The following is a 27,517-nucleotide window of genomic DNA, read 5'->3' on the forward strand; positions in this document are numbered from 1 at the left end:
CCGGACCGGCTGCGGTGCTAGTTCAAGAAGTTAGCTGGCCACTGGAAGAGAAATGACCAGTCGGTGAAACGAGGCAAGGGTGAAGGTCACATTAGTCACGAGCAGCCGCGTCTCAGCACGATACACCATCAGGCAGGTTATTCACAGACATGTGTTTCAGGCTTTTAAACAAAGACGATCGCGTTTCTGATGGAAACAATTTAACTATACTCGATCTTATCCATGGAATCGGCAATGATCTGGTTATGTCCTGGCGTGGGACGGGATTTCGTTGCCACGTTTCGAAAGGAGTCTTCCACTTCACTTCGTGTGGCTTTGTGAAAGTGAATTCGGCCCTTTTGCCGAGCAACCGGTGTGAAATAAGGCCGGGCCGGTTTAATGCTAATATGTATATATTATGCGAAATGCATTAGCAATTTGGCAGAGAATGTATCAAGAAAGTGTACGTTTAAACGTAAAAATTGAAATTGGTGTATACACTTACTATACGTATGTACTGGTTTACAATTCTTATTGCTTAAGATCATAAATGTAAATGTTATAATTTCTTAAGATAATTTTTGCCATTATCAAACAACCCACGAGATAAATAGCAATTTACGATTAACGAGAATTAACAATTGATTTATAGTTAAATATATATATAGTTTGTAGTTGAAATAATTTATAGTTTGCCAAATATTCAGAATAACGAAAGACACCTGTTTAATCGCAAAATCAAATGGAAAGATAATATTGAATTTTAAAATTACTCTTCCGCAAAATACGACTTATCATATTTTTCACGTATGGTTTTCGATTAATAACATTTCGAGAACATCTCTGAATGTGCTTGAAATTTCGTTTTTCTTGATGAGTAACAGTGACGCGAAAGCGCCGCATCTTTTGCCAGACTATCGATGTAATCCGAAGGAACCGGTTGCGCGAGCATCGGTAAGAGAGTGCATTCGCGGCCTTGAAATCGAATGTTATCACAAATGCAGTCTTCTAACATCATCGCTTGAGCGTGCTTCTCACGCTACAACGTTCAATGACGCGCAAGTATGCAGACGACGATCCTCGACGTGGCTTTCGTAATAAATTGAAAGTCTATGATCGATTAGGCACTCGCTGCACGAGGTAACTCGATTAATGTCACCTTTTAATCGGTTTCACCTTGTCGCATAGGTGTTACCTCATATAATTTGGAGACAAGCGTTAGACCTTACTTTTATCATCGAGTATGGCTCGACTGGATCTTGTCTTTGCGAAGCACGTACTAATCGAAGAGTTCTATAATTAAATAATACATATGCAAGACGCTTTTATAGTGGCGTAACACGTTTCATATTCTTTTGCTTTTTCCGTAGAACTTCTTGCAGGTTGATGGAATGTAAGAATGTGTTAATATGCAATAAGCTTATGTATAAGGGTTAAGTGACTCTGGAAAAGGAAAATGGTTAATATTGAATACTTATTGGTATTTAAGTGGAAATATAAATCATAATGTAACATCAAATGTTAGTGTAAATTGTTAATGTAAAGATATGTAATGACGCTTTAGAAAGTAAGTTCAAAATTGCAGTAGACCTAAGCCTGGAAACTGTATTTAACAGTTATTTCTTCTTTCGCATACAAAAGCAGTAAGAACAAAAAGTAGCGAAGTGGAAAGATTAATAAATTAGTAGTATTAGTAGAAAGATAATTGTTACATCGGCTACTTATGAATACTTGATAATCCTTATCTATCCTTTCTCTTTATCTATACCATCTACTTTATTCATAGTTTGATACGTAAAATTTAGTTTTAATTCCAACCGCTACTGATATTCTAATCTTATTCTTTGCTGCATCGGTAACGTTGGGAATGACATTAAAATAACCATTAGAATAAAATGCATATCAGGTGAGCGTACTTATATAGCATTTTCTACTTTATCAACTGTAACTAAGACAACAATATATTACCATCGGATATAAATTTTCCAAAATTCATTTCCATATCGGTCGATCTAAATTTCCTCTTCCTGAAATTATAAAGCACGTTCAATTTTTGTTCACTATCTATATAAATCATCTTTATTTTTTAATATCACTGTTATACGTTATGACATCATTTATCAAACCAAAAAATAATTGAACACGTGAAAACCATCGCTTACCAGATTCCATAAAGGTAGTTCCACTAATTTAATACAGTTTGTCTCTATCTCACGATACTATACTGATGCTTTGAGTAATCGAAGTAAGGTTAAAAAAATTATATAAGTCTATCTATCTATCATCACCATTATCATCTACTAAACATCTGACTAACTTTTCACTCAAGGAAGATTCTGTAGACTAAACAATGAACCTATTACGCATAAGTTACGCACGTTCGCGTTTATATTTCAGCATCGAACGGTATTAAGGAACCATGACGAAGTAAAACGAGTATGAATGAAAATTTCGACGGGCGTATAATAAAGTGGTTTTCGCTTCTCGAAGTTCCGACGAGGGGTCGTCCCGTGCATAATTCTGGACACGGACCTCGTGTAAAACACGCGTGTGCACAAAGGCTGCCATGTTCAAGTGACACAACAGAAAAACCGATTACACGGACGAGAGAGAAAGTGAGAGAGTTGATTTCCCCCGAAAAATAAGGAGGAGGAAAATGAGCTAGAAGGCGAGAGGAGTCGCGTCGCCGCAGCTGCCCGTGGCGAATCCGTTTTTAGCCCCGCGTTGGGGTTGCAGGAATCCCCTGGATCTAGCGCAGTCCATCATCCTCGTCGACGACTTGTCAACTCCATTAAGTTATGAGCAGGCATGTGCGAATATTTCGACAGTTTTCATCTTCTCCGTCCTCGAACTCGGAATTCGATTCGCTGTTTGCACGCCAACGAATTGATGTCTTGAGCGGCTGAAATGAGGTTAGAAAAACGTATAGAGTTATTATCTGCTGAAATCAGGTAAGAGAGATAAACATATAGAGTTGTTATTATTAGTTAATATATTGGCACACTATTTTTAGAGTTTTTGATATATATTTGTGATAACTTGAAAAATACGTGTGTTAACAATAGTTTGTTTATATTTAAATAGAAAATAGAAAATTTGTGAGAAGACGAGAGGGTGATCAGATTAAAAGTAACTTTTGTTCTAACTATCACACTAGAATCCTTGTGTTCAATAATTTACCAACTAATAATATTAGCAAACTGACAAGTTATAGGTTATAAATTATAGACTTCTTCTTTGAAGTTTTATAAGTTTTTTGTTATATAATTCTTGCAAAATTTCGTTAACTTTATTACTAGATTCGTTAATCTTACGCAAGAATGTTTATCAAATGATAAATACCTTGCAAGTTATAACTTGTAAAATTTCATTAAAGTCATTAGTTCGATCGTGCAAAAGGAACCAAGTATCCAAATACCTAAAAACCAAGTACCAAATCTATCATATCCAATCTAATTGGAGAATTCAAAATTCGGTACCAAAGGCCAAGGAACTAGCCAAAAGATTTCAATTTTCCAATCTGCGGACAAACAACTGAACAGAGAACAAATAAGGGGGGACAAAAAACAAAGACATATCAAAAAACGGGGGAGAAAGGGCGAAAGGGGGAGTCTTCCCCCATTCTATAACGTGGAGTGCACGGTAAAGGAAGGGAGTAAATATCATTACGTGGCTGCGGCGCGATTCGATTAAAACGCTATTCACGTGTATCTAGCCGAGGTCCGCATAAACCTCGAATATAAACTGGCCGATAGTAAAGCGGCGTAACGTAATTCTGGCCGGGCTGAAAAGCGGCGGGGTGTTCGTACAAAAGGAGAAGGGCTGCTGCTGCTGCGGTGGTGGGCCAGAACGTGACGCAGCGTGACTCGTTTACTCGCTACGCTGGCACAATGCGTTCGTCAGTGGCGTAACATACCATGTACATATATACAGGGTGTTTCAGAACTACTAGTCCATTATGTGAGGGCTGATAAGAGCAGTTGTAAATAACATTTTTTGCCTGATAAACGTATGTACATATATATATACATACAACGTGGTTTTAAGTTTTAATAACGAAGTTTCAAGAGCGCAGGTTTTGAGCATTTGCCAATGAGCAATCCACTTTATAACTTTATGGATCGTTTCCAGTGTTTCAGTGAAATCTGAAATAGGAAATTGTGTATGTATTGTTTCATATGTAAAGTATGCTGTTCCCTATTTTGTCCCTTAAATATCGGTAAAATTTATAGTTTTGCAGTATTTCATATTAAATATTCGTGAATTGACAATTTTAACACTGCTGGAAACCTTTTAACTACTTACTACTCTACTTTGTGGCGGCACTCAACAGCAAATACCACCACTGGACACTAACTAGAGTCGAACGACGGCAGCGTAGTGGTTAGCGCCTTAGATTACGAACGTTCGGAACCCGGGTTCAAATCCCCGCGACGGAGTCTCTGATTTTTCTTCTATCACGGACAACACTATTTACACCTTAACTTTCTATTCTCTCATCACATTTGGAAAAGTACTGTAACAAAATGTAAGAACAGAATATTCTTATTCTTCATATATCATCAAACAATAATCCGTTTCTTACTTCACACTTAACAACTGCTCATTCCAAACAGGTCATGCTCGTTACCAAACGTATCAACTCGTATCCATAACGCGCGTGTTGTATAGCTGTGTTCCTAAGAAAGTAAAGCAATATCAATTGCATATTCCTTAGACAAAAATATTCCTATATTCTCAATCCTTTACCATCACCGATCTAATTGACCTATAATTCTGAGACACCGCATATATATACGAAGACACGTGCACACAGGGATCGGGCATTGAGGCAACTATCCAACGAGAACGGTAGCTGGTGCAAGATGCATTCGTAGTCGGTCCCGTATTCATCTTGCGCGTTGCACTCGGCCGAATCCTCGTCTGGCGAGCGCGGTAACCGCGCGTGTATTCAGTTTTCTACCAGGCATTAACGCGCCGGGCCTCCGTGCTCCCATGAAACTGATTGATTACGCGCGCTCTCCGCTCCATCGCCGCGCCGATACCGCGCGCTCGTTTCATGCGCGCCGCTGAAAGAGAAGCCGATGGATGCCTTTTCAAGCGCGCGCGATCTTGCCCACTTTTACCAACCTCCTCCTCTCACCATTCAGATTCCCTTTCTCTTTCCTACTCTTGTCTTTGATGTTTAATACACTGCCGCCAAGCTGCCCTCTTTCGACATTACGCATCTACTTACTACTTTGTTGCGATTCTCTCGCGGAACGTTTCTCGTTTCACGCTATTTGTTGCACTAGATATTGCGAGGTTACCGTCAGATGTTTATAGGCTAGGAATTTATGAGAGTTCCGCTGGACAAATTGAATTCGAAACTTTGTTCAAAACGTTAGAAACGTGGCTTAATTATTAGTCTTTCCTCTCGTGATTTCTTACCATAACGTTCTATATTCTTTTGGAAGGATAGCTAACTTTTGGAAAAACAGCAGCTTCTTGCACAATGATACAGAATAGTCGTGTAATTCGTTTCTTCGTTTGTTTTATTGCAAAGTTTGTTAATGTATGAAAGTATTATACCTGTGCAAGAGGACTCAATTAATCATGGTAATCAAAATTTAATGAATATATTCAATTTAGAAATAACATTACTTTGAAAAATATCATATAAGTTGATCTATAATCGAATAAACACTCGTGCGCACTGAAATACGAACATTTCAGAGATATGGACACTTTTTTGATTCTTAAAAACTTCCCACTGTCGTGCCATAATATATTTTCGTGCAGAGTGCAGCAAATGCTCGAAACGGGTCGTTGATTTTCTGCGATCGTGCTATGGGCGGTAAATAAATAAGACGCGAATATTGTCAACTCCCGTGGTACATATTTCATAAGGGCAGGGACGAGCAAGTCCTGAATTTCTGATTATATTAACGTAACCAGAATCAATTCTTTGCGATGCCCGTTACCCCTCGGTCGACTGTATTATACGATTACAATTAGTAGCACCCCCTGCGTATTCCCTGATTACATCAGAAACGAACCTCCAGAGGCTGCACAATTGGGTAGTTATCGATATTGGGGTACAGGATGTTTTGTTCGCGGGGAGTTAAACGTTATGACTTTTTCCTCGTTACGCCAACTTGCGTGATCTAGGATATCTTAGCGACGTACTGGCAAAGAAGGAATCAAAGCTGAAAATTTGATAACGTGCATATGTATACATAGTTGAACATTTATTACTCGGAAACCTCTATAAGGTAACAATTTTGTTCAAATTAATTCATTTCGCTAAAATTAAATAAAAGTTACTTTAACTCGAGTTATTTGCCATAGGTCCAGATACATTATTTTACATCCGTACCTCGAGTTTGGAATAGCCAGGTCTCTACACGCTGCTGCCCCTGCGACTAGAAGTGCACCTATAGCTATGTGTCACAGCATGTGAGAAACCAATTATTCTTCCAACCGTTGGGATTGTCTCAAATAAAATAAGACGTTGCAAGCGGTATTCCTACCTCGTCGCTGTTCGACTACGTGTACATTCATGGAAGGTAACCGTTTTTCATTAGTCGAATGAATAACTGTCGTTATCTAGATATACTTAAGATAAATACATTAAAATAAATTTATATAATATAATACATAAAATAAATTTATTACTGTGACCTGTCGACGTCCTGTTGATACCGATCCGCCACATTACAAAGTAAGTAATTCCAACCCAGAAAATCACCTTATAAACGCCAGACAGCTAATAAAACTGCACTAACCGCAGGCCCCTCTTACGCTGACAATTTGCTAAAAAATGCCATCTCACTCAGCTGCGCAGATAAGTAAACAACTAACCGGAAAGATCCCCAAATACCAATAGAAAAGAATAGCCGGGGAAATAGCAAACTGGAGTAGAGGATATAATTTATGGACAATCGCAGGATCGACTCGATGTTATTTCTCTGCGGAAACAGCGACGACATCTTCATTCAAGGAGCCACTAGCTTCGAGAGAGCTATGGTGCCGATTCATCGTGTGCACAATTCGTCTCGTTCCTATTCACTCGCACGAAAAACGGAGTCAATGGGCCGTCGTCCTTGTGTTCGTTCCAGCTCCAGGCTTATTATTATGGCCCGAATTATTTCGGCAATAGCGGCCAGTAGCTACAGGTGCACTCGTTCATGGATACGTCGTTCGGGACACATTCAGCGACATTCGGTCATTGAGAAGAGAAGTTTTTGCCGATGACGAATCGTAGGAAGCGACCGATCCTCTGGGGAGGAAGCGTAAAAAGGATCTGCCGGCATTCAACGATCCGTTCGTCCAGAACGGCCGACTCCCATCGATGGAAAGCATCCTGGTTCTCCTTTTACATCGAATAATCGAGCAACGGTGTAATTGTGAAGTTGGAAGCACGCTGTTCACCGACAATGTGCACATTTGTCAGGAGAACAGTATCGATGAGCACTTCATTTCTCGAGATCGTGGAAAGTCCTCGAAAGCACACGCCCAGGTTATTCCAGCTGTGATTTGGAAAGTCTTGTATGGTGTTTTGGATTTATTTGAGTTTTGTATAATTCATATGTTGGTATCTTTGTTGTGTATTCCTGGAATTTAGAAATGTTTCTTTGTTAGAAATTGGGTATTAAGTTACTGGTGAATGATGGTTATTGGATGAATCTGAGGATGTAAGTTATGGTTCATGTTGTAAAAATATGTACGTTAGTAACAATTAGCCGTTTGCTTCTTTTCGACAGTAAACTTAGGAATATCATGAAAAATCTTAAAATTGAATATCAACTATGAATGGACAATGAAATTGAAATATGTAGCTACAAGAAGTCTGACATCTCGGATAGTTCTATTCATGAAAATGGCCTCGTAGATATTTGTCCATTTTCCAACTGCTTCTTTGTGGTTCCTAGCTTTCAATGAAAACTTCCTCTACTGCGCCTTAATTTGTGTTACCAGTGATCCTGGCATCGTCATCAACCCTTGTAGACCTGCACGTTCACCGTGTGGTCATCCGTTATGGTTACCGGGCAAGTCACTGAAATCTTTGTCCGGAACGATCCGAACGCCGATGCAACGAACGTTAATGAGTATTGATGTCCTCGCAATCGATCGACCGCCGCGATACCGCTTAGCGGAACTCGCATCACGCGGAAAACTTCCACGTAGCCGTATAATACGGTCCATATCGATGATTGAACCATTGATATAGTTATCGATACCAGACATTTGGGATTATTTTTAAAAGGAGATGCGTTTTGAAAATGTTAAAAAGTCGACTGAAGGCTCGTTGAACATATTCAAATTTCTTTTGGAACGTGTTAAAGAGTAATAACAGTTTTTCCGAGATGAGTTCTTTAAGCTGTGTAAATTGTGAAATGTTTGACATGGACATAAATGTTAATCGAACATTTCAAGCTTGTAGATCAAATCAAAAGGTGTAATACATGACTACACACATATATATATAAATATAAATGTTTGCTAGCATATATTTTGCAAACAGTGTTCATGAACTATTCGTGAATGTCGACAAGACACGTCTTTAAAAAGAGTATATACGAGTGAACCATCAAGGTGATGCAAATTCGTGCGAACTGCGAAGACTAAAGGGTACCTGCACGCGATTCTACCCTCTTGATCGCGATCTTTCGGCAATCCCTCGCTAGTCGTTGGTTGTAGCGTGGATCAGCGCGCAAAGGTAGCGCACAAGATGACGTGCGGCAAACATCAAAGCGTTCGACATCTTTTTAAGGCCGCCACCGCCTTAGAACTCGTTGAACTGGCTCCTCCTTTCTCTCTTCCCTTCGTGATTCCACTGTATTCGTCTATCTTCATCGCGTATCGTTTCTCTGCCGTTCTCCTCATCGAACTGACTCGTGAAGGATCTCGACGATGCTGCCGTGTGCGTATATGTTTTTTTCTTTCTGTCTTTCCTTCTGCGTTTCGTTCTTTTTCTTGGTCTTGTTAGGTGTTCAGTGTTCTTTCTCCCAGTTGATGAACTTGGCCTGGATAAGGATATACGCAGCTATGTATTTCGTATGCATAACCGCGCAGACGTTCGACTGATTGTGAGTAATGAGGGGAAGGGAGTATACGAAAGCGAATGGTGATCGTCTTTTACCTTGATATCTACCGTTTCTTTGCCGCGGTTTCCACTTTCGTCGATACGAATCTTGTTTTAAACGATTTTATTCTCTTGACTCATAGCATCGAGCTGCAGTTATGGTACGATGATTAATAGCGGAAAATTATATTTGTAGTTTCAAGTTTCATTAAAACGTGGTATTTTCTTGTATAACTCCTCTTTCCTTATATCTCTATTATCCTTCACAATATTTAAGCAAGCATTCGATCAATCATTTATTTTATCACGCGTGTCAATTGCATCTAAAATTAAAATAAGTTTCATTAAATTTTTCTCAGCGGAAAACCTTCAAATCGAAGGACTGTGTAATGAACTTATTGTTTTAATTCTTTGCAAGTGTAAATAGTAATATCTACGATTATAGAATAAAATTAACTTCTAAACAGTAATGCTCTTGATCGATTCATATACAATAATTAATATGATATTTTCTCAAAAAAGAAGAACGTAACAATACAAAAATCTATCTTCATGAAAGCGTTCGTGTTACAGGAAACCTTTATGCCGTTACAAGGTCTAACCTGACGCACGCAAACAAGCAGCAGAAAATGGTCCTGCCAGGCTTACCCGGTAAAACGGCGCTGACAATTTTGGGAAAAATTCTGGACAACGATTCAGGTTCGGTCTTGACACCTTTTGTCAACGGAGGATCATCTTCGATGGCGTGTCCTTTAAAATCAGATAACGAGTCCAGAGTAGCGCTGGCATCGCGGTAGGCAACTTGATATTGTTCGGTCAGGCAGGTTAGACTCTGTAGAATCGTAGAAAAGAGATTAAGGGTATCCAAATATCCAAGTCCTGGTTAATAACGAGGCTAAGCAGCAAGCAGCGAGTATCGTTCTAAAGTCTTGGCCTATTTTACAGCTACGTCTGTATCGCTGGCACCGTTTATCGCCACTGGTCGTCCTAACCTCTACAAAAGACGCCTCGTATCCTGGCACCTTGCACTTCTCAGCCATCCTCGTTTTTCACGGATTCATTACACTTAACGGAAGATTTATTATTTAAAAAGGATTACCGCTAATTCGACAGATACTTGGCTCTCCAACAAGAACAGAAGGCTTGTTCCTAGGGAAGATAAGAAATAAGCGATTATCCTTTTGGGTTTTAACCAAAAATTGAAAGATGCTAACGTTGCATGAGATTTTTGAGTTTGTGGAATGAAGAACCGTTGGAAGTTTTGCATGGTAAAGTTTGAGAATTAAGTTGTTTGTTTCATGAATATTTAGTTAGGAATATTATTCCTTGATCTGTCAAAAGTAATTGACTTTACATTATCGCTAGTTTAAGAAATAAAAATAATGTAGACGCGAAATCTCAACAACATCTTTCATCACTCATGTCATGACTCATTATCTCTTTGTCAACCGTATATCTTTCGTTTTTCTGCGCACGAGTGAAACAAGTTTCAACGATATTCGTGCTTCTTACGATTTCACTTTCAATCTTATATTATTTTTTTCCTTTAATCCTCGTGTTCGCGATAAGATTGCACCCTTCTTATTTTGCTATTCTTTATCTGGCCCGCTTAAAAAAAAAAAAAAAATCGTTCAAACTCGATAGAGGACGAATACGTACACGAGGGGGAATGTTAGAAATTCCTGGTCGTATAGTGTAACGCTCCGTTGACACGATGATGGATCGTCCACCTTGACCGGACAGGTAGTCGTACATTCACACTAGCGCGCTGAAAGTGTATAATCGTGGCGGCACGCAGATACCTTTACAAGGGTCAACAACTCCATCAAAACGTGAAAATCATCTGATACGATGTTCGACCCGGTTGCTGGCAAACTTGCCATGCGATGAACTTTAACACATTCACGAAATCCAGTGTTACATGATCGTTCTCAATAAACAATAGACGTACATATACATATGTATATATTTAATTATGAATACACATATGTGTATATTCATAATTATATAAATATTGTAAATATAAATATTCTACACTTCATGAATGTAAATATTCTTTTATATAAGTACATCTAAATAACGTTTATTATTTCCTCTCTTCTGTTATATAAATTATTATCATAATAATAGTAGATTCCATCTTTCAAGGAATATTCTTGGAATAAATGTATACATACAATATCTATCCGTACATTTAAACAAGATCTAAAGAGATATTGTTATCTTTATCATCATAAAATTATACTAAGTCATGCTGTATTACTTAACGTTTATTTTTATCGAATCTCAAAATCGTAAAATCTTCACAACGACTTTGAAGAACCATTTGTGATCATTTTTATCAAAAGATGGTACTAATAGATCCAATTATTAGTATCCAATTATCTTGAACAATAAAGTTTAGTCCCTATTTCTAATACCTGTACAGAACTTGGGAAAGAAGTTGTGAAAATACGAGGAGCGCGTCGGAATTCTATCCGTAAATGCGTATTAATTCCTTAGCCACAGTCATGTTATAGGATTCCCGCAAACTAGATTCGGGTTTGAAGAAGAATGGACGAAGGGTGAGCGATTACAATAAAGGTCTTTGCACGAGCAGCTAAGAGTTAAGTCGTGGGTAATAATTACCGATCCCTCGTTAGCACTGCCAATAGAGTGCCTCGCCCACCTGCCCACGGTTATAATAATATAAGCCGCCTCTTTTGCGGTTCGCAGCCCTCGCACGTGCCGTAGTCGGGAGTCTCCTTTATTCGTTTTCTGCCCTTCGTTTCTCACCCTTTGTGTGATCGACCGCTGCATCGGTACTTCCACTCTATATCTCTCTGTTCATCCTTCCTACAAGATTTACAGATTTCTAAAAGAGATTCTTGAAGTTGTGTAACTAATTTTTAAGTTATGGTCAAACTGTTGGTGAACAGGTTAGGGTCAGATATCTTGGAATCTTTCTTTTGGTAGGTGTTAGTTATCTTAATTTTACGAATGAAATTTTATTGACTTAGGATGACAAAGTTATGTATGCTGTGTTTTTTTTCGGGTTTAGTTTAGATCTGTGACTTTGGTGAGTTGAATTTTATTACTATTTTACTAATCATTGCAAAGTGTTATAACAATGTCAGAGAATATTTTGAAATTATAGACTGGAGAGGAGAGCTTCGGAGGGATAAATTTAATTATACAGAGTTAAATAATGGGTAACGAGATTGTCACATGAAAAAATATGGACATGTCAGCAAGAAAAACAGAAAGTAGGAATTCAGGTTATGTTTTAATTCTTCGTGTTCTTGTACAAGCAACAAGATTCTTGTTCAATTAATTGCGTTATTCAGAAACGATCAATCAGCAATTAGCTATGTACTGTCCAGCCTGGGGTGAGCAGACCGTGCAATCTAAAACAGACTAGGACATGGTGCATGATACAATTATAAATTATCTCGGTGGATTATTCGTCTTGAACGAAATGTATCATTAAATCGTTAGTACTTATACACATCGGTAACAATTATCAATAAAATCTGTATTCATCCAGATGTACAATTGTTTTATTGTATTTTATTAATGTACAGATACTCCAGACAGATTTTAGGGGGTTGGCCCTTAACAAGAAACTTCTACAATTATGAGATTAAAAATGATCAAAGACGAATCAATTCCAGTTAGATAGATTTTAGTCTTTACATCCTGTACAAAGATGGAACGACACGCAGAAAAATAGAAGATTCCTAAATGAAGAAATTATAAGTATTCCGAGGGAGTGACAGTCCAAATGACAATCTAATAAACATCATCGTCATCTAATAAACATCTGCAGTCTACTCTATACAAAGCAAATATTCTCTCGCCAATGATACTCGTACAAAAGAATCTTCTCTAATCCAAGCAACGTGCAAACGATCTAAAGCAGTATCACGAACAACCGGAGATATTGACTCTAATTATGGATCTTGAGACCTTGACCACCCCTGTTCGGTACATTTACGTCGGCCTCGAGCGTTCTCGCGGTTTATTTTTCCCTGCCAATTTGCAACGAGAGGTTGGGCCCGCGAAAGACGCCTTTGGCGGAACAAGATGGAGAACACGCAAGAGGAAAACCGGTGCGTCTCGAACGAAGAGGACGAAGAGGACGAGGAGGAAGGTACAGGAAGAAAAAAGAGATCGATCTGGTCACACATGACAATGTACGACGAAGGCATGATGGATGAGGGGGCGGCTAGTTTACGTGATCGGGACATGATCGCCGGCAAACGGGGTGGTCCGTCTGTCCATGTCCACTCAGTTTTCTCTTTCTTTCGCACGAGGCTGGCTCGTCCCCGCGTCTTTCGCCCTTCCTGCGCCTCGAATGCAACACACGCGCGTACGAACGCACCCCTGTCACTGGTCTGACCGATCTTGTTGTCATATTCGACGGACGCGACCGTATAGCTGGGAAGAGCTGCTCCCTTACTGGGTCCTGCGTGCCAGCCAGTGCCTTTTATGCCGTGTTCACACCACATATTGACGAAAAACGGTCGTGAGCATGTTCGCGATGCTAGAAAATGAGATGGTCTCTTATTTCTTATCAATAAATTGTTTTTAGATGTTAGATTTTTAGTTTTAACGAAAAGAGAACCCAATGATCTAGTGCTTCGATAACGTTAGATTTATATACTAAAATTCTTCGTAACTCAGTTTTGTTGCAATTCAACTAAAATGCTTTATCAAAAAATTACGTCCAATATGCCAGACAACAACTAATTTATCACAAAATACCAACGCTACACTATCGTATATGGCTATTTCACCACGCAATCAAAGATCGATTTTCTGCTACAAATTCCATCCTCCCAATCTATCAGCACCGCTCTACCAAACCCGTAACTTCAAAGGCCCTCTCAACGAATCAAATCGATCAATACGATCTGGAAGATCGTTCGCAGGTTCCATGTTGTTTCGGGGTCTCTCGTTCTACGGTTTAAAATTCAGATCGTTCCACCGACTTGGTCGGTCGCCTTACCGCGTTCCATACGGCTCCTTCACTCTCTCTCTCTCTCTCTCTTCTTCTTATACTAGATTTTCATACGGAACGCGACGAAATGCCGCTGAAATTCGTACGGACGTGGTGGATAGAAGCGGATGAAACTCACGCTGTGACGCGTTACGAGCGTACGGGAGCACGCAGCGACTTTTTTGACGAAGGAACGAATCACGGGAGAAGTTTTAGAGGTCCACGCGGAGAAACCAGTAGCCCCTCGTCGAAGTATCCCGCTGACCTTTCTTTCCTTCTCTCGTCTGCTCGATTCTCTCTTTAACAGTGGTGGATCGTCGTGAAGTTCTGACACAAGGAATGCTTTGCTTGATGCCGAGAACGAACCAAGCTACCTTGTTCGTGCTACCGGCCCGAAACGCGAACCTCCAAACGTCTTCCTCCTGTCGTTCCTCTTTGATTCTATGCTGCGCCGCGTCTTGTTCCGATGTTACGTTTCTGGCAGCGACGTTGATTCTTTAGACTTTAGATATATCAGAGCGAGCCGCGCGAAACCATCGTACGCTGTCTAGTTTGAAGAATTCTTAATTAAATCTCGATTGGACGTTCTTTTGGCAGCGCTTGAAACGAAGGGAACCACGCTCGCTGTGATGTGGATCATTGGGTCTGGGATGAGTGTACGAGGTGATGGGGCTATTAGTAGGTTTTTCTCTGTCTTGAGCGTTCTTATACGGTATGGATCGCGATAAGGTATAGCGAGGAACTTTGAGAAAGTCTTCCAATTGGTTAGAGTACACACTTATGTACAGTAGAATCTCGACTAACCGACGTGATGCGGATCGGATCTACCTTGAATAATCGAAAATTCGGATAATACAGAAAGTTTTATTAGCGTTTATAAATCGTATAATAAGATCATAGAAAACATATTGCTAATGTAATATTGTGCTCGTATTTAGGTGTAATTCATTGTTTAATCGGTCGAAAGATTGATTCGCTGCTTTCACGATGTGCCTAACTTTTAACGTTTTCGTACTATACGAGTTAAAATTGAAATTTGAAAAAGATGAAGTTATGGTAAAGTTCAAAACACCTCGGATAATACGAAATTTCGATTAAACGGAACTCGGATAACCGAGACTCCACCGTATTTATGGGGAAAATTTGTTCGATTTGAACTATTTAAACCGTTTTTAATCTAAAGATTTGAACATTTGAAGTAGTTGTTAATTTATCGTATTAACTAACTTCGAATTCTATGATTTTAGAAATGTCTAACAGAGGGATGATTCGATCAACAGTATAACTAAAATCATAAGGAAATATAAAGGAATCCAATCAACCATAAGCATGTTAAACGTATGCAATACATTTCTTCATCTAACACAAAATTTAGCAAACTCTAAATTCAACTTACGAGAATGGAATACCTGGCGGTGTCATTATCGGCTTTTCATTCGTAAAATATTACGACGTTACAATCGTGGTCGTGCGATAACGCAGAAGGGCAATCAAGAAAATTACGGTTAAGGATGTTAAACCACGAGGGCATAAGGAACGAAGGGGATGGCTGGGGTTTTAGGATAGAGTCGAGTTCGGATCGACGTTTTCCCTCCTATCGAGACAAATGCACGAGCCTGATATCCGCGTAGAAGCGTCTATCGATCCTGGCCGTCGAAGGTCATTCGTTTTCATCCTAAATCCAGCGAGATTGAGGGACGCGACTCGATAAATGCCGGCGCAGAAATTGATTTAGAAGATTTTCACGGATCGTTTGCCCGCGCGGAACCCGTGGACAGAGAAACGGAGAACGCGTGTCGTTGTGCGACTCCACGTCGATGTGTAACGTGCTCGATCACACACAGATGACCAATCAGGGAGCCAACTGTTTTCCAAGAGTTGGGAAACCGAGAATGGTCCGCTGTTGTTATCGTGTTCCCTATACGTGCCCCCTCAATGATCCTTCTCCAACAGATTCCTTCTGTTCTCGAGCTGCGTTTTATAGCGCCTCGTACATTCTCGCGTCTTAACCATGCCAAAACCCCTCGATCATTTTCAACCGTGCTTTTCCTATATTTTCTTTGCTAAACAATATCTTAAGTTCAAGCAACATGCTACATCCTTTTGACTATTGTCAATCGTATTTCTTCTATATCTTTCTTCTCTGTCTTTTGTCAAACATTTTCGTAAGATCGAGAAAATACGAAAGAATCGTCGTCGATTTCTCGTTTCAATTTTTTGTTTAAACGTTCAGGGGTTTACTGTTATTTATTGAAACGAGAAGGAAATTTGAGAAACGCGGCAAAGTTAAGCATTGCGGTTTAAGTATTAGCTTGATACTAGTTAAACAGGGTGGTTGGTAACTGGTGGTACAAGCGGAAAGGGGGTGATTCTACGCGAAAAAAGAAGTCGAAAATATAGTTTAAACATTTTTTTTTTTTTTTAATTTTTCCATCGAGACAACGATCTACAGTGAGATCCGTTATAACATACCGCACGCGTACCGAGCGAAAATTCAAAGTCGATTTTCTCGAAAACAAAGCCTCAAACGAAAAATTTTTATTCTATATTTTCGACTTCCTTTTTCGCGTAGAATCACCCCCTTTCCGCTTGTACCACCAGTTACCAACCATCCTGTATAATCGATAATAAAAAGAATCTTTAATTCTTTTATTTAACAATACAGTCAAAACTGTGGAAAAAATCGTCATTGCTATTTATTTCGCTATGTCAACAACGTCGAAGGATGTAAAGAGTACGTGAAACTCTTTTACACACACGCAATATGCGCATAGAAGTGTGTACACATGTAGATACGTATATATAGGGGTTGACATATCGCGTAAGTTAAGATAATTGGTCGTACGACGATCGGGACAAATATTATTTCGCGTAAGGGCGTACAGGGATTATATTTGTATGATAATACCACATGCATGGGTGGTTCCCTATAATGGCAAAAAGGGGACACGATATTTGGGGGACCGTCCTCTCGATTCGTTTCGCTATTATTCGTTGTAATCGTCGCTTCATAAATATTCGCGAATTGACTTCTCTCTTGCTGATCGTTTACATAACACAAGCATTGTAAAAGTGATATGAGAAAGATACGTGGAAGATACGTAAAAGCACCTTTAACACTAAGTTTACTAACTAAGTTCAAACTTCGAAATGAAATATCTCAAAAACCATAGCTTTAATTTTAACCATTTTGCATCGTAAATTAATCATTTCATCTAAAGAATTTATACACACAATTATTTTTTCCTAGGCTTTTTAATTTTTGAAATCTGTATATAGTATACCTATCTCTACGAAACCCGTCAAATTAACCGTTTTTCAAAGACTGTGCAAAAGTTTCAGTTATTGTAGACAATGGGATAATTGAATTTGGGCACAGTATTTTCTTTTTTTGATTAAACTCTCTTTTCTAGCAATTATGAGTAAATCCAGGAGATATAATAAGATATTGAACATAATTGTCAACATCAATGAAGATTGTTCTGAGGATACCTCCGAAGAAGATCAATATGAATTAGGCCAAAGGGAAGCTGACAGTGAAAGTTCTGAATACACTGAAGGTGGAGAGATAGAAGGACCTTCGGGTAATGAAGAGGAAAACTTCTTGAAAATGTTTCGTAACAAGAAAAGGATGCGTATTTTTTCTAGTTTCAACTTCGAGGATGAAAGGACGAGTATTCCAAGCACATCCCAAAATGTAATGGGTGAAATTGAAATTGCAATTGACGGGATACAGTGGATAAAACTGAACGCAGGCGGATCTAGGGGTAGGACGCCTGTTCGTATGATATTCAAGGATATCACAGGGCCTACTGGCTATGCTAAGAGAAATATTATGTCGGGTTGTGTAACCAGTGCTTTCGAATTGATAATTAACAGACACATAATGGAACACATAAAAGATTGCACTGAAATCGAGACGCATCGAGTTTTGAAAAAAGACAGACAATCATAGTTACGTAGTTTTCTAAGAATTCTATATGCCCGGGGCGCATATGAAGCGAGATCATTGAAAGCCTCCGAAAGATTACAAACAGATAAATTTGCGCTGATATCCGAAATATAGAACAGATTTCTAAATAATAGCCAGGCTTGTTACAAGTCATATGAAAATATCTCAATAGATGAATAATTATTTCCAAACGAAAGCCCGATACAGGTTTACGTAATATATGCCGAATAAGCCTCATAAATTTGGTATTAAGTTTTGGTTTGCAGTTGACGTCCAAACAAAATATATTTTGAATGGTTTCCCTCATATGGGGAAACATGAAACTCTATGCTCAGGGAAAAAAAGAACAAGGTGATTTTATTTTCTTCAAATTTATATAAATCAGAAAACTGCACGTTTACTGTGTATAAAAGTAAGCCTAACGTAAAAGTCCTTCTTCTAAGCACCAAACATACAGGTATACAAGTAGAAGACAATTATAAACGTGTTCCAGAAACCATTGCTTTTTATAATAAAACAAAGTTTGATGTGGACTTTGTTGACTAGATGGCACGCAAATATAATGTGGAAGCAGCGAGTTTCCGATGGCCCCTTCAAATTTTTTTTCGATATTTTAGATATCGATTTTTCGATATTTGGCAGCGATAAACGCGTGGATATTATGTAAAGAGTGTACCGGATCGAAATTATCCAGAAAGTTCATATTTTGCCAAAGATCAGACGCTTCATTTCTGTCACTTTCAACGTCCGAATTGCGAAAAAGTTGCCAAGTGGGCTACTGCAAAAAAAATAGAAGCAATAATTGTTGTATATATTGCAAAAAAAGATCGTATGTGGAAAATATACAAACAAAATTCAGTATATTTCTAAAAAATGTGCTCAATAAATACGATTATAACGTTAATATTATTGTTATCATTTCCGTGATAATAAAAAAAAGGCTTTTTACTTATTAATAATTTATTTAAACGTGAAGCCTAATATTATTCAATTCCCACTTAATTTGAATAAATCGATTTTTTAAAGAAAATACGTATTTTCGTTTACCCGTCAATTTGACGGGTCCTCGTAGAGATAGGTATAAAAAAAAACGTCCGTAAACCTAGTGTTAACAAGACGATAATTTTTAAGACACACAGAGATTCACAAAACTATTTCCACGCTTACCATCCAAACCTCTATGAATATATTATATGTGTCATACAAAATTGTTAACGATTTTATCAGCCCTGCAACGAGGCGCGATTATCGTAATTGTACCGATGAAATTCGAAACAAGAACGAAACATTTACTCAGCCCCTGAAACGTAACCGTTCTCTCCGAGCGTCTTTTTCAATTAATTCGATCGCATTGTCTTTTTAGCATATCGGACGAGGCAAAGGAAGGATCCAAAGGCAGCGCGAGCCTTCAAACAATAGAACGCGAGACAGCTTCATATCCATGGGACGTGGCCATCGGTCTGGAAAAAATCCGGAGCGACACGTTCGAACGATTCGAAAATTCGGTAGCTTTACGTTCCCCTGAAGATGATACCGTTGTTGCGTCCCTAGGGTGCCTTTGTAACCAGCGGCCACCGCCACCCCCGCGCGAAAGCCTCTGCTTAAGGGTCGGATAGGAGGAAGAAACAAATCCGCCACCTTTGGATATGAGAAGACGAGCGATGGCCGCCGCGATAACCGATCGGTAAGCCGTCTAGGAATGTGGCCTCCTCTCCAGCTCCCTTTCTATTTTATTCCTGCCTCTCTTCCCTTCTCGGTTCCAAGAGTGCCTGACACGACATCCGAGAAGCCTTCATCAGGACCCTGATATCGAATGTGTCCGCTGTTACCCCGTCAACCGTCCACGAAGGATCGAATACTCTCTTTGACTCTCTCGATCGTGGTCAACGCCGAGATCCCTCGACTTTTCAGAATTTCTAAAGGCGACGTGCGTGTGCTTTTTTGTTTTCTTCTTTTCGTGTAGACTACCCCGGTAGATAGGATAACGGCGAAGCTGGTGAAATGGTAAAGAAAAGAGCTGGAAAGAAGTGTGGATGGTCTTGGTTTTTTTTTTTTTTTTTTTTTTTTTTTAGATAAGAAGCTAAGGTAGCGTAGAAGGTGACGGTATTAAGTATTAAGTCTAAAGAGATGATGCAAGGTAGTTTTAAAGTATAATTCTCTATGCATTTGGAAACATTAAAAGTATATATGTAGAAAATATATAGAAAATTATTTGTGAATGGCGCGTCATAGAGAAAATGGCAACAATTTTGAAAGAATGCAATATGATATTCTTTTCCAGATAAATAACCAGCCCACGCCGGTGGACTACGCACCTATGTATCCTAAGGAATCTTCTATATATTCCAAACTTACCTTTCCTTAATGTATGTGTAAGCATACACCTCTAGTTGCACGAATCTGCTCAATATCACGTCATTCCTTCTTTCTCGAGAAAGCTCACAAAGTTCGGAATAGTCAAACTTCGGCGAAGCGATCAGAAAAATTCCCGTCACGATGCACACGGCGGCGTCCACGTGGAAACGTACGAAGAAAGGATCTTAACCTCTAGCCGGCTCTCCTTGCTCTCACGATTTTAATCCGTGGAAATTGTGTCGGCAAACACGACGATTGTTCGCTAGGAGAGAAAGAGAGGAAGAAGCGCGCGCAGCTTCATCTGTCACGGGCATTGAGGATCGCGGTCGGATGATCACGCGTAAGCACGTTATTCGCAGCGGCTTTTCAGCCGTGGTATCGTTGCCTCTTATAGGGGTTGGACATCGCAGCGCGCCGCTCCACACGGAGGGGATGGGGCAAGTAAGTCCCACCACCGTCACTACGCGGATTATCTCTGGGCGGCGCGGACCGACACCGGCTTTTTTTCCTACCTGGACAGCTAGGTCGTCCAGGATCCCGAGTTACCTGGTTCGATTCCCCACTGGTCGCGACAATGGCTGATATTTGTGGGTAATAGGGAGTTTCCTAAGTTTCCTTAGTCTCGCACACTGTGTATTTCGTTAGATACGTATCCTGATGAGAGAATGTAGAATAAATTGTGAACACACAGAGCACACCGCCTTGCGTCTTCATTTGGTTTTTGCTGTTTTTTAAAAATGTGATTTACAGAAGTAAATTTTAAGAAATCGCACTTTTATTGATCAACGTGAGAATTACGCATTTGCGTTGCCTTTGTAACATCGAATACGATAAATTACTCCTAAATGATGGATAATACGAACTTAAGGATGTCAGAATAGTAATCCAATGGAAGAGACACTCTTTTTATATCGATGTATAAGCTGTTCAACAGAGAGCTCATCATTTGCAAACTTTTTATCGTTAACCATGTGATCAATTATATAGCAATAGAATGGTAATATTGGTAAATAATGTTAATAGAAAACCTATGTAATCAAGCTCAGATTGCATTTCAATCTACTAGTATTCCTGCTTACATCCTAAACAAACTCCTACTTTTTCTATGAATACATCCGCAACTTATGCAGCCCAATCGGTATCCGGCGCCAAACATCAAACGCACGAAATAACACAACGCCGTCGGAACCGTCTCGAAAAAGGAAAAAAAGGAAGAAAGTAAAAAGAATCGCGGCAGATATCCGCGAGCGGCATCCTCCTGGGTCCTCGACGCTGTTACGGATCGCAGCTGTGTGCATCGGATCCAGGCTACCTAATTTTCGAGAGGGCGTATAGCGCGCAAAGGGGAGAAGAGGGGGTCAGAAACCACCTGGAATCCCCAGGATCAGGGGAGTGAGAGCATTCGAATGCGTCGAGCCGTACAACGAGCCGCCACAGAATAAGGGATGCTCTTCCAATCCTGTCCTTGTCTCTCTGGCCTTCAAACGCTGGCGCGCGCTTCTGAACCATGTTTTCAGCCTATGGTATCCATCCTATGGCACTTTTTACAGGGCACCGATATACTTATACATATAAGTGAACGACGTACCCTCGTTGTAACTACCCTTGGTTCGAAGGGTACCGGCGAGACTTAAACACCAGTATACTTACCGCATGTTGCCATAATGAGTGGAAAGGGACTTGGAGGGGATTTTGGGGCAAGAGATGTAGAGGGCAGAAAGCCCAGCCCGTTCCTCCTTTTCATCGAACGCCGCAAAAGGCGGCCGATGATGCCTCGAAAGAAAGATTAAAGCGCCCGCGATCCGAACGCCACGGTTTGTTTATCGGTCGCTTTTTCTTTTCCTTTTCTCTTTTTTTTTCTTTCTTTTCTTTTTCTTTGAAGGCGGTTCTCTTCTACTCGCGGCTTCTCTTCCTCGTTCCGCGCTTCCTCAAACGCGCGGCGCGCGCTTCGCGTTGCAAACGGACCGCCAGACTTTGGTTAATATGTATGTTATGTGGCTTTGATCCGAACTTTGGTTTCCTCTTTTTCCTTACCCGATTCTTTTCTTTTTGCCGCTTGCTTCTTTTCTATCCTACAAAGTACATATATGTACGTGTGCACACGCGATATATATTGAAGAGCGAAGCCGTTATTTTATTAGTTTTAAAAGGTTGTTTTGACGAATAAGATGATTTGGTTGGCGTTGGTGAGTACTATGTACTGAGGATTTGATTAGATTGATTTAGTGGATGCTTCTTTTGTCCGATATTTGTCTAACGTTAACATTTGTATATATTAGTCGTCAAAATATTTCAACAACGTTTCCTTGAATGTTGAAATTAATTGCAAACTTCAAACATGTTTAAATACATAGATCATGAAAATCACTAAAGCCCCAAAGTTTTGAAAATACAGGCATACACAACATATAATACAAAAAACAAAGTGCAACGTATAAAAGTGAAGAAAAGAAAGCAAATATTCAAGAAAGCCTAATGCCGAGGGATAATCCTTTCATGTTGACTCCTCGGGTTCCATTACGCGTGTAGGATGTTCAACAAGCTGGTCCGGTTAGTTATTCGGCAAACGCCACCAGCAGCGTAATTATTATCGATATTGCGCTCTCCGGTTCGTGCATCGCCGCCTGTCTGCAAAATGTATTCCTCTGATGCGCATACCAACGTGTACAAGGGTTCAATCGCGGTTTGGCGAGGGGTTGGAAAATCGGCCAGGGGGATGCGCAGGGGGATGTTTCGTAGTAGGGCGGACCAGTGAAGGGAAAACATGGTGGCCACTGGTTGCGGCATTCATCAGAGGCGGTACTCTGCGTATACCTTTTGAGATCTCTCCTTTCTCCTCTCCTCTCTTCTCCATCTTCTCTACCTTTTTTTTCTCTTTTCTCTTTTCCTCTTTTCTCTTTCCCTCTTTCACTTCGATCGTTCACGTGTGTACACGTCGGTATACAACGAAACACCAAAGGGGGTTTGTGAAAAAAAAAAGCTTCTTCCATTGAGAATATTCGCAATAAAGGGAACCGCCTTCGTCGGCTCCTTTCACCTAATATTCCATTGCCGAGGGAAAAAAATCATCCGCCCGTATTTACACCTACTTTCGGCTACTTGGAAACGCATTATCGCGCTCCTCTCCGAGAGCACGGTCTACGGCCGTTTCTGAAAAGTTACACGATTTCACGGATACGCGCGTACCCAGTGTATTGTGTCGCGCACACTGGAGGTACCAATGATACGCCTTTTGTATTATTGTTGTTTCGTTTAAGCAGACTGCGGTGGATGGTTATTTTGATGGCTATTTAGCGTTTGGCAAGTGTTCCAAGCTTACGAGATCTATCGAATAGATCGTTCCTCCTATGTTTTTACTAGATTATGTGGTTATTCCGGATACAGATTTTTGGTCTAGTTTATATCTGTAGTTACGACCCAATATTTTTAGTCATATGTGACGATGTAATTCATTTATTTATTATGTAGACGACTAACTATTAGATATTTTATTAAATGAAGATATAGTCGTTCGTAGAAGTTTCCTTTATTCGTAGTAAGGAAATTCGTAAATTTTTGAAGCCACTAGAAAATGTGAAAATATTCAGACTACAAATATCATGACGATATTTCCCCTATCGATACGTCGGTATTATTCGATATTCTTTTTCCTCGAGACTCAGCGTGTTACTATCGACATTAAGTAGCTCGTTAATCCACAAAGCCGTACTACTAAACCGTATGTAAAAACGCCATTAACTTTCTTTAACATGCTACACGTGTAAAAAGGAAAATTCGATAAAACAATTTTCTGCGACTTCTCAACGACGAATCCCATCTTCTGCCAGTATTACCACTGATTAAAAAAAGGGATAGAACGTATAACGAGTTGGCGTTTTCACAAAGCCGTAACACAATCGTGAAAAGAGCATTGAGAACGAGCGTTTGGGACGAGGAACAGGTAGTAGGAACGTTTCACAGGTAAAACGCGAAACGGGAACGGGACGGGATAGAAATCACGGGGAAACGACTTTTAATTACGGGACAGAGGGGAGGCGCGTACGCCGCGGCGAAAGAACGAGAAAAAACGAGAAGGGAGCGGCATGGATCAGAGGCACCACGAATGTTTTCAATTACATTTGCAGCACTCCCCAGCATCGGTGTCTGATTACACCGAGATGTCGGGAGGCTCGTTTGCCGCGAAATGCACTTGCCATTTCGATGCCGCGCCTTGTGTTCCCGTCCTCGCTAAATCTGCCTATGTGTGTAAGAGCGGATTCACCTAACCCAATACATGCTAGTAGACCAAGCATTGCTTATTCGAATTTTTAATCGTCGGAATATTTATCTTTCTTTCAAGTGATATCAGGTAAACAAAATTAATGTTCTAAATCTATTCTTTATGTATCAACGAGTTTAGTGCTTGATCAGATTGTAGTTCTGAACTTACCATTAAACATCAAGATGCTAGGTAAACGATATAAATTAACCAAATAATATGGAGTACGAAAGAAAAATAATCTTAAGGAATTGGTTTAAAAAAGTTTTGTAATTTTATAGCTTAAAAATATACTGTGTAATACAAACTATAGTATATACTACATATAACATGTTATATGTAATAAGTGATGATATTTATACGAAACGTGAAAAATTTGATTATCCGATTGACCTGTAACTATTTATACGTTTTTATATTGTGCCAATAATTGAGATTACAGTATAGAAAGGCGAATCATCTGATTATCTTCTCTCTCTCATTCGAAATGTCCTCGACAGTTACTATCGATTCCCTTCTCGAAACTCGTCTTTCGGTAATCTGATACATTTTTTGATCTCCGAGTGGGCCCACTTTTAGCCCTCTATGTAACCACTGAGAGATTAGGCGAAATATTTATATACTATGTTTCTTTCGGACGAAATTACTGTGGGTCAAGGCTCTCAAAATACAATGTGCCCTGTATTTTCTTAAGAAATTTATCTTATCTTATATGTTGCTATCTGATCCATTCGATCGAGGTACAAAAAAGGCGCAAAGTTTATTCTTTGCAGTGTTTTCGCCGATATCTGTAATCGTATGACATGGATGCATGCAAAAATATTCACTAAACAACAGGCAAAGCCACCATATATTCAGCTACCCGTGACACCGAGAACTTCCGGTGTCCTCACCGGAAGTACATGCAGCGAACCACGATCCAGCCACTGGATCATATTTCTCGTAGGATTTGCCACGTTGTTATGTCGAATTCACATGCCGTGAGATTAGCCTAATAATTAGGAAATGAGGCTGCCATTTAAAGCAGGCGGTTCTCGTAGAAAACGGATGTTGGGAAATATTTTTTCCGGGGATCCATTGCACGGTCTCGCTGCCATGAATGAAAACTTGACTCTCGGCGGGTATCAGCATTTCCGACTAGGTGAATTTCATATTCCACGGGTATTATTTGAACGATTAACGCGAATGGAAAAGCTCGTTGCCAGTCCCAGCCCTCGTATTGTTGGCAGCATTTTCAACCGAAGCATTTACAATTCTCTCTTTATTGCCTTTCGGCTTATCCGGATTGCGTCGGGCCGCGAGCGAGCCGCGTTTCATTCTAATAATAACCATTAAGTTAACGAACTGCAACGCGGCTGTTTGAACACCGCTGGACACAGGGATTAACGTACCATTAATAAGATTATCCGCGTAAACAATAGATTGTCCATTTCCGACCTCCGACCATCCGATTTCGCCGGATATATAATGTGAGCCACGGGACTCGCGGTTTATTGAAAAACTCGATACACAGCCGCCAGAGATTTGCAAATGTGACAATTCGTATGCCAATATGGTGAAGATACGGTGTGGCGTTCACGACGAACTATGGCCTATAAAAGAAGGAGATTAGAAATTATTTGCTAGGTATGATTAGATCATATTTTTCCCATTTTTTAGATTGATGTCGTACGATCGAGATTATTAGGTGGAAATATTTAAAGATGAACTACTGTATAGTGATTTATGATTTTTATTTTGTAGAAAAGTAAAAGTAACATGTATGTAATCTGATAGAACGTTATCTTAAATGTTTTTCACATTCCACCAAATAGTTTCTCATGCAAAATATGTAAAAATATATGTAAAAATCGGTATCTTAAAAAATTACTCTTTAATAATTATTAATTGCCAATTTATAGTACGCGTCGTTCAGCTTTTCAAAGTATTCTAAACTTCGCAAAAATGCAGAGAAGGAATAATTACATCTATGAAAAACTCCTCTACCAAAGAGATAATGAATAGTGGTGAACAGAAGTAAACACAATAATTGAGAAGCGTTACAGACAACTGACCCATGGAACATCGATTTGGCACACTTTTGAGATAAACTTTCAGTCAGAAGCCAAGTGGAATTTCCGCAGCTAAACTATCCGATACGGCCGATGTTTGACATACACGTTTCACGAGCATCAGTCGATGTCCCAATGGTACGTGTCGTCGTCGTTTGCAACAGGAACGCATGGCTCCCGTCGATTTCAACTTTAACTTGATAAATCCAATTGTACGCGCTGGATAAGCTGAACGGTACACGAGGGGCGTGACGAAAGAGCCGCGTCGAAATTCTGACAACGATATGACTGTCCCACGTTTCACGGAAGCCACCTAATCCTACCGATACAAATGCTATTGATTTCTGTTCCATTATATAGTTCGATTTGAACGAAGCTTTGCGTCTTTGATAGAAAATTTATCGAGAAAGAAGGAAGGATATCAAGGGATCAAGCGATTTCCCCGTTATTACTGAAACGTACTTTAATATTAAGACTATATTTTTTTATATTTTCAAAAACTAAATTGTTTTCCATATTGACAATGTGACACATAAAGATTCAGCCAAACTTAAATGATATTTACATGAACAACATCTATCAGTGAGTCGAGCACCGCTCGATATTAACAAAACCAAAATATAAGAATAGAATTTTGTTATACGGATTATACCGGTCATTTTTCACCCACTTAACCAATTTTCCAACGAAACCCACTTTTGTAGCCAACCAGTGCGGGTAATGGCCATTTAGCATTCTTAAAGATTCAGGACCCAAACCTATAGGATAAAGCTTAGAAGCTCACAACCTGTTGACAGGAATCCTTCGAATCAAATGGTAAATACTTTGCTTAAGATGGGTATTTCGTTAAAAAGGCAAACTGCATTTTCAAAGA

At 39.6% G+C, this 27,517-nt stretch overlaps 2 long non-coding RNA genes across 9 annotated transcripts; one reads left to right on the top strand and one right to left on the bottom strand.

Moving 5' to 3' along the window:
- Window positions 1-1,558: 1,558 nt before the first annotated feature.
- LOC126875931 (uncharacterized) lies at window positions 1,559-4,467 on the bottom strand. Its single transcript, XR_007693783.1, has 2 exons — window positions 4,337-4,467; window positions 1,559-2,881 (listed from the first exon to the last, which is right to left on the bottom strand). It is a non-coding gene; the product is annotated as an uncharacterized LOC126875931 (long non-coding RNA).
- Window positions 2,019-26,184, top strand: LOC126875917 (uncharacterized). 8 transcript variants are annotated; one of them, XR_007693768.1, is made up of 6 exons: window positions 2,019-2,155; window positions 2,377-6,233; window positions 6,310-6,527; window positions 6,752-9,745; window positions 19,343-19,663; window positions 20,261-26,184. It is a non-coding gene; the product is annotated as an uncharacterized LOC126875917 (long non-coding RNA). The 8 variants fall into 8 exon arrangements; XR_007693772.1 differs by lacking the exon at window positions 2,019-2,155 and having other exon boundaries at window positions 2,799-2,930; window positions 3,356-6,233; XR_007693770.1 differs by lacking the exon at window positions 2,019-2,155 and having other exon boundaries at window positions 2,880-6,233; window positions 6,752-7,480; window positions 9,620-9,745.
- Window positions 26,185-27,517: the final 1,333 nt, after the last annotated feature.

The sequence above is a fragment of the Bombus huntii genome, chromosome 2 (genome assembly GCF_024542735.1).
Source record: "Bombus huntii isolate Logan2020A chromosome 2, iyBomHunt1.1, whole genome shotgun sequence".
Taxonomy (NCBI): domain Eukaryota; kingdom Metazoa; phylum Arthropoda; class Insecta; order Hymenoptera; family Apidae; genus Bombus; species Bombus huntii.